This window comes from Argentina anserina, chromosome 3, assembly GCF_933775445.1.
Source record: "Argentina anserina chromosome 3, drPotAnse1.1, whole genome shotgun sequence".
Lineage (NCBI taxonomy): Eukaryota > Viridiplantae > Streptophyta > Magnoliopsida > Rosales > Rosaceae > Argentina > Argentina anserina.
In genome coordinates, this window is record NC_065874.1 from 20,735,060 (window position 1) to 20,743,050 (window position 7,991).

Consider the following 7,991-nt stretch of genomic DNA (forward strand, 5'->3'; position numbering starts at 1 on the left):
TTACAGAAAGATACTTAAACGAGAAATGAAAAGATACACAATTGGAATAGTAAAGATACGCAAACGATGTAAAGATACACAATTGGAATAGTAAAGATACGCAAACGATGTAAAGAAACTCAGTTTGAAAGAAACACACTCCCACACTTGCAAAACTCTCAAATACAATGGAAACTCGCATCAGAAGCCTTACAGAAAGATACTCAAACGAGAAATGAAAAGATACACAATTGGAATAGTAAAGATACGCAAACGATGTAAAGATGCACAATTGGAATAGTAAAGATACGCAAACGATGTAAAGATACTCAGTTTGAAAGAAACACACTCCCACACTTGCAAAACTCTCAAATTCAATAGAAACTCGCATCTGAAGCCTTACAGAAAGATACTCAAACGAGAAATGATAAGATACACAATTGGAATAGTAAAGATACGCAAACGATGTAAAGATACACAATTGGAATAGTAAAGATACGCAAACGATGTAAAGATACTCAGTTTGAACGAAACACACTCCCACACTTGCAAAACTCTCAAATACAATAGAAACTCGCATCAGAAGCCTTACAGAAAGATACTCAAACGAGAAATGAAAAAATACACAATTGGAATAGTAAAGATACGCAAACGATGTAAAGATACTCAGTTTGAAAGAAACACACTCCCACACTTGCAAAACTCTCAAATTCAATAGAAACTCGCATCAGAAAGCCTTACAGAAAGATACTCAAACGAGAAATGAAAAGATACACAATTGGAATAGTAAAGATACGCAAACGATGTAAAGATGCACAATTGGAATAGTAAAGATACGCAAACGATGTAAAGATACTCAGTTTGAAAGAAACACACTCCCACACTTGCAAAACTCTCAAATTCAATAGAAACTCGCATCTGAAGCCTTACAGAAAGATACTCAAACGAGAAATGATAAGATACACAATTGGAATAGTAAAGATACGCAAACGATGTAAAGATACACAATTGGAATAGTAAAGATACGCAAACGATGTAAAGATACTCAGTTTGAAAGAAACACACTCCCACACTTGCAAAACTCTCAAATACAATAGAAACTCGCATCAGAAGCCTTACAGAAAGATACTCAAACGAGAAATGAAAAGATACACAATTGGAATAGTAAAGATACGCAAACGATGTAAAGATACACAATTGGAATAGTAAAGATACGCAAACGATGTAAAGATACTCAGTTTGAAAGAAACACACTCCCACACTTGCAAAACTCTCAAATTCAATAGAAACTCGCATCTGAAGCCTTACAGAAAAATACTCAAACGAGAAATGAAAAGATACACAATTGTAATAGTAAAGATACGCAAACGCTGTAAAGATACACAATTGGAATAGTAAAGATACGCAAACGATGTAAAGATACTCAGTTTGAACGAAACACACTCCCACACTTGCAAAACTCTCAAATACAATAGAAACTCGCATCAGAAGCCTTACAGAAAGATACTTAAACGAGAAATGAAAAGATACACAATTGGAATAGTAAAGATACGCAAACGATGTAAAGATACACAATTGGAATAGTAAAGATACGCAAACGATGTAAAGATACTCAGTTTGAAAGAAACACACTCCCACACTTGCAAAACTCTCAAATACAATAGAAACTCGCATCAGAAGCCTTACAGAAAGATACTCAAACGAGAAATGAAAAGATACACAATTGGAATAGTAAAGATACGCAAACGATGTAAAGATGCACAATTGGAATAGTAAAGATACGCAAACGATGTAAAGATACTCAGTTTGAAAGAAACACACTCCCACACTTGCAAAACTCTCAAATTCAATAGAAACTCGCATCTGAAGCCTTACAGAAAGATACTCAAACGAGAAATGATAAGATACACAATTGGAATAGTAAAGATACGCAAACGATGTAAAGATACACAATTGGAATAGTAAAGATACGCAAACGATGTAAAGATACTCAGTTTGAACGAAACACACTCCCACACTTGCAAAACTCTCAAATACAATAGAAACTCGCATCAGAAGCCTTACAGAAAGATACTCAAACGAGAAATGAAAAAATACACAATTGGAATAGTAAAGATACGCAAACGATGTAAAGATACTCAGTTTGAAAGAAACACACTCCCACACTTGCAAAACTCTCAAATTCAATAGAAACTCGCATCAGAAAGCCTTACAGAAAGATACTCAAACGAGAAATGAAAAGATACACAATTGGAATCGTAAAGATACGCAAACGATGTAAAGATACTCAGTTTGAAAGAAACACACTCCCACACTTGCAAAACTCTCAAATACAATAGAAACTCGCATCAGAAGCCTTACAGAAAGATACTCAAACGAGAAATGAAAAGATACACAATTGGAATAGTAAAGATACGCAAACGATGTAAAGATACTCAGTTTGAAAGAAACACACTCCCACACTTGCAAAACTCTCAAATACAATAGAAACTCGCATCAGAAGCCTTACAGAAAGATACTCAAACGAGAAATGATAAGATACACAATTGGAATAGTAAAGATACGCAAACGATGTAAAGATACACAATTGGAATAGTAAAGATACGCAAACGATGTAAAGATACTCAGTTTGAAAGAAACACACTCCCACACTTGCAAAACTCTCAAATACAATAGAAACTCGCATCAGAAGCCTTACAGAAAGATACTCAAACGAGAAATGATAAGATACACAATTGGAATAGTAAAGATACGCAAACGATGTAAAGATACACAATTGGAATAGTAAAGATACGCAAACGATGTAAAGATACACAATTGGAATAGTAAAGATACGCAAACGATGTAAAGATACTCAGTTTGAAAGAAACACACTCCCACACTTGCAAAACTCTCAAATTCAATAGAAACTCGCATCTGAAGCCTTACAGAAAAATACTCAAACGAGAAATGAAAAGATACACAATTGTAATAGTAAAGATACGCAAACGCTGTAAAGATACACAATTGGAATAGTAAAGATACGCAAACGATGTAAAGATACTCAGTTTGAACGAAACACACTCCCACACTTGCAAAACTCTCAAATACAATAGAAACTCGCATCAGAAGCCTTACAGAAAGATACTTAAATGAGAAATGAAAAGATACACAATTGGAATAGTAAAGATACGCAAACGATGTAAAGATACACAATTGGAATAGTAAAGATACGCAAACGATGTAAAGATACTCAGTTTGAAAGAAACACACTCCCACACTTGCAAAACTCTCAAATACAATAGAAACTCGCATCAGAAGCCTTACAGAAAGATACTCAAACGAGAAATGAAAAGATACACAATTGGAATAGTAAAGATACGCAAACGATGTAAAGATGCACAATTGGAATAGTAAAGATACGCAAACGATGTAAAGATACTCAGTTTGAAAGAAACACACTCCCACACTTGCAAAACTCTCAAATTCAATAGAAACTCGCATCTGAAGCTTTACAGAAAGATACTCAAACGAGAAATGATAAGATACACAATTGGAATAGTAAAGATACGCAAACGATGTAAAGATACACAATTGGAATAGTAAAGATACGCAAACGATGTAAAGATACTCAGTTTGAACGAAACACACTCCCACACTTGCAAAACTCTCAAATACAATAGAAACTCGCATCAGAAGCCTTACAGAAAGATACTCAAACGAGAAATGAAAAAATACACAATTGGAATAGTAAAGATACGCAAACGATGTAAAGATACTCAGTTTGAAAGAAACACACTCCCACACTTGCAAAACTCTCAAATTCAATAGAAACTCGCATCAGAAAGCCTTACAGAAAGATACTCAAACGAGAAATGAAAAGATACACAATTGGAATCGTAAAGATACGCAAACGATGTAAAGATACTCAGTTTGAAAGAAACACACTCCCACACTTGCAAAACTCTCAAATACAATAGAAACTCGCATCAGAAGCCTTACAGAAAGATACTCAAACGAGAAATGAAAAGATACACAATTGGAATAGTAAAGATACGCAAACGATGTAAAGATACTCAGTTTGAAAGAAACACACTCCCACACTTGCAAAACTCTCAAATACAATAGAAACTCGCATCAGAAGCCTTACAGAAAGATACTCAAACGAGAAATGATAAGATACACAATTGGAATAGTAAAGATACGCAAACGATGTAAAGATACACAATTGGAATAGTAAAGATACGCAAACGATGTAAAGATACTCAGTTTGAAAGAAACACACTCCCACACTTGCAAAACTCTCAAATACAATAGAAACTCGCATCAGAAGCCTTACAGAAAGATACTCAAACGAGAAATGATAAGATACACAATTGGAATAGTAAAGATACGCAAACGATGTAAAGATACACAATTGGAATAGTAAAGATACGCAAACGATGTAAAGATACTCAGTTTGAACGAAACACACTCCCACACTTGCAAAACTCTCAAATACAATAGAAACTCGCATCAGAAGCCTTACAGAAAGATACTCAAACGAGAAATGAAAAGATACACAATTGGAATAGTAAAGATACGCAAACGATGTAAAGATACTCAGTTTGAAAGAAACACACTCCCACACTTGCAAAACTCTCAAATTCAATAGAAACTCGCATCAGAAAGCCTTACAGAAAGATACTCAAACGAGAAATAAAAACATACACAATTGGAATAGTAAAGATACGCAAACGATGTAAAGATACTCAGTTTGAAAGAAACACACTCCTACACTTGCAAAACTCTCAAATACAATAGAAACTCGCATCAGAAGCCTTACAGAAAGATACTTAAACGAGAAATGAAAAGATACACAATTGGAATAGTAAAGATACACAATTGGAATAGTAAAGATACGCAAACGATGTAAAGATACTCAGTTTGAAAGAAACACACTCCCACACTTGCAAAACTCTCAAATACAATAGAAACTCGCATCAGAAGCCTTACAGAAAGATACTCAAACGAGAAATGATAAGATACACAATTGGAATAGTAAAGATACGCAAACGATGTAAAGATACACAATTGGAATAGTAAAGATACGCAAACGATGTAAAGATACTCAGTTTGAAAGAAACACACTCCCACACTTGCAAAACTCTCAAGTTCAATAGAAACTCGCATCAGAAAGCCTTACAGAAAGATACTCAAACGAGAAATAAAAACATACACAATTGGAATAGTAAAGATACGCAAACGATGTAAAGATACTCAGTTTGAAAGAAACACACTCCTACACTTGCAAAACTCTCAAATACAATAGAAACTCGCATCAGAAGCCTTACAGAAAGATACTTAAACGAGAAATGAAAAGATACACAATTGGAATAGTAAAGATACGCAAACGATGTAAAGATACACAATTGGAATAGTAAAGATACGCAAACGATGTAAAGATACTCAGTTTGAAAGAAACACACTCCCACACTTGCAAAACTCTCAAATACAATAGAAACTCGCATCAGAAGCCTTACAGAAAGATACTCAAACGAGAAATGAAAAGATACACAATTGGAATAGTAAAGATACGCAAACGATGTAAAGATACACAATTGGAATAGTAAAGATACGCAAACGATGTAAAGATACTCAGTTTGAAAGAAACACACTCCCACACTTACAAAACTCTCAAATTCAATAGAAACTCGCATCTGAAGCCTTACAGAAAAATACTCAAACGAGAAATGAAAAGATACACAATTGTAATAGTAAAGATACGCAAACGCTGTAAAGATACACAATTGGAATAGTAAAGATACGCAAACGATGTAAAGATACTCAGTTTGAACGAAACACACTCCCACACTTGCAAAACTCTGAAATACAATAGAAACTCGCATCAGAAGCCTTACAGAAAGATACTCAAACGAGAAATGATAAGATACACAATTGGAATAGTAAAGATACACAAACGATGTAAAGATACACAATTGGAATAGTAAAGATACGCAAACGATGTAAAGATACTCAGTTTGAAAGAAACACACTCCCACACTTGCAAAACTCTCAAATACAATAGAAACTCGCATCAGAAGCCTTACAGAAAGATACTCAAACGAGAAATGAAAAGATACACAATTGGAATAGTAAAGATACGCAAACGATGTAAAGATACTCAGTTTGAAAGAAACACACTCCCACACTTACAAAACTCTCAAATACAATAGAAACTCGCATCAGAAGCCTTACAGAAAGATACTCAAACCAGAAATGATAAGATACACAATTGGAATAGTAAAGATACGCAAACGATGTAAAGATACACAATTGGAATAGTAAAGATACGCAAACGATGTAAAGATACTCAGTTTGAAAGAAACACACTCCCACACTTGCAAAACTCTCAAATACAATAGAAACTCGCATCAGAAGCCTTACAGAAAGATACTCAAACGAGAAATGAAAAGATACACAATTGGAATAGTAAAGATACGCAAACGATGTAAAGATACACAATTGGAATAGTAAAGATACGCAAACGATGTAAACATACTCAGTTTGAAAGAAACACACTCCCACACTTGCAAAACTCTCAAATTCAATAGAAACTCGCATCTGAAGCCTTACAGAAAGATACTCAAACGAGAAATGAAAAGATACACAATTGGAATAGTAAAGATACGCAAACGATGTAAAGATACACAATTGGAATAGTAAAGATACGCAAACGATGTAAAGATACTCAGTTTCAACGAAACACACTCCCACACTTGCAAAACTCTCAAATACAATAGAAACTCGCATCAGAAGCCTTACAGAAAGATACTCAAACGAGAAATGAAAAGATACACAATTGGAATAGTAAAGATACGCAAACGATGTAAAGATACTCAGTTTGAAAGAAACACACTCCCACACTTGCAAAACTCTCAAATTCAATAGAAACTCGCATCAGAAAGCCTTACAGAAAGATACTCAAACGAGAAATAAAAACATACAAAATTGGAATAGTAAAGATACGCAAACGATGTAAAGATACTCAGTTTGAAAGAAACACACTCCTACACTTGCAAAACTGTCAAATACAATAGAAACTCGCATCAGAAGCCTTACAGAAAGATACTCAAACGAGAAATGAAAAGATACACAATTGGAATAGTAAAGATACGCAAACGATGTAAAGATACTCAGTTTGAAAGAAACACACTCCCACACTTGCAAAACTCTCAAATTCAATAGAAACTCGCATCAGAAAGCCTTACAGAAAGATACTCAAACGAGAAATAAAAACATACACAATTGGAATAGTAAAGATACGCAAACGATGTAAAGATACTCAGTTTGAAAGAAACACACTCCTACACTTGCAAAACTCTCAAATACAATAGAAACTCGCATCAGAAGCCTTACAGAAAGATACTTAAACGAGAAATGAAAAGATACACAATTGGAATAGTAAAGATACGCAAACGATGTAAAGATACACAATTGGAATAGTAAAGATACGCAAACGATGTAAAGATACTCAGTTTGAAAGAAACACACTCCCACACTTGCAAAACTCTCAAATACAATAGAAACTCGCATCAGAAGCCTTACAGAAAGATACTCAAACGAGAAATGAAAAGATACACAATTGGAATAGTAAAGATACGCAAACGATGTAAAGATACACAATTGGAATAGTAAAGATACGCAAACGATGTAAAGATACTCAGTTTGAAAGAAACACACTCCCACACTTGCAAAACTCTCAAATACAATAGAAACTCGCATCAGAAGCCTTACAGAAAGATACTCAAACGAGAAATGATAAGATACACAATTGGAATAGTAAAGATACGCAAACGATGTAAAGATACACAATTGGAATAGTAAAGATACGCAAACGATGTAAAGATACTCAGTTTGAAAGAAACACACTCCCACACTTGCAAAACTCTCAAATACAATAGAAACTCGCATCAGAAGCCTTACAGAAAGATACTCAAACGAGAAATGATAAGATACACAATTGGAATAGTAAAGATACGCAAACGATGTAA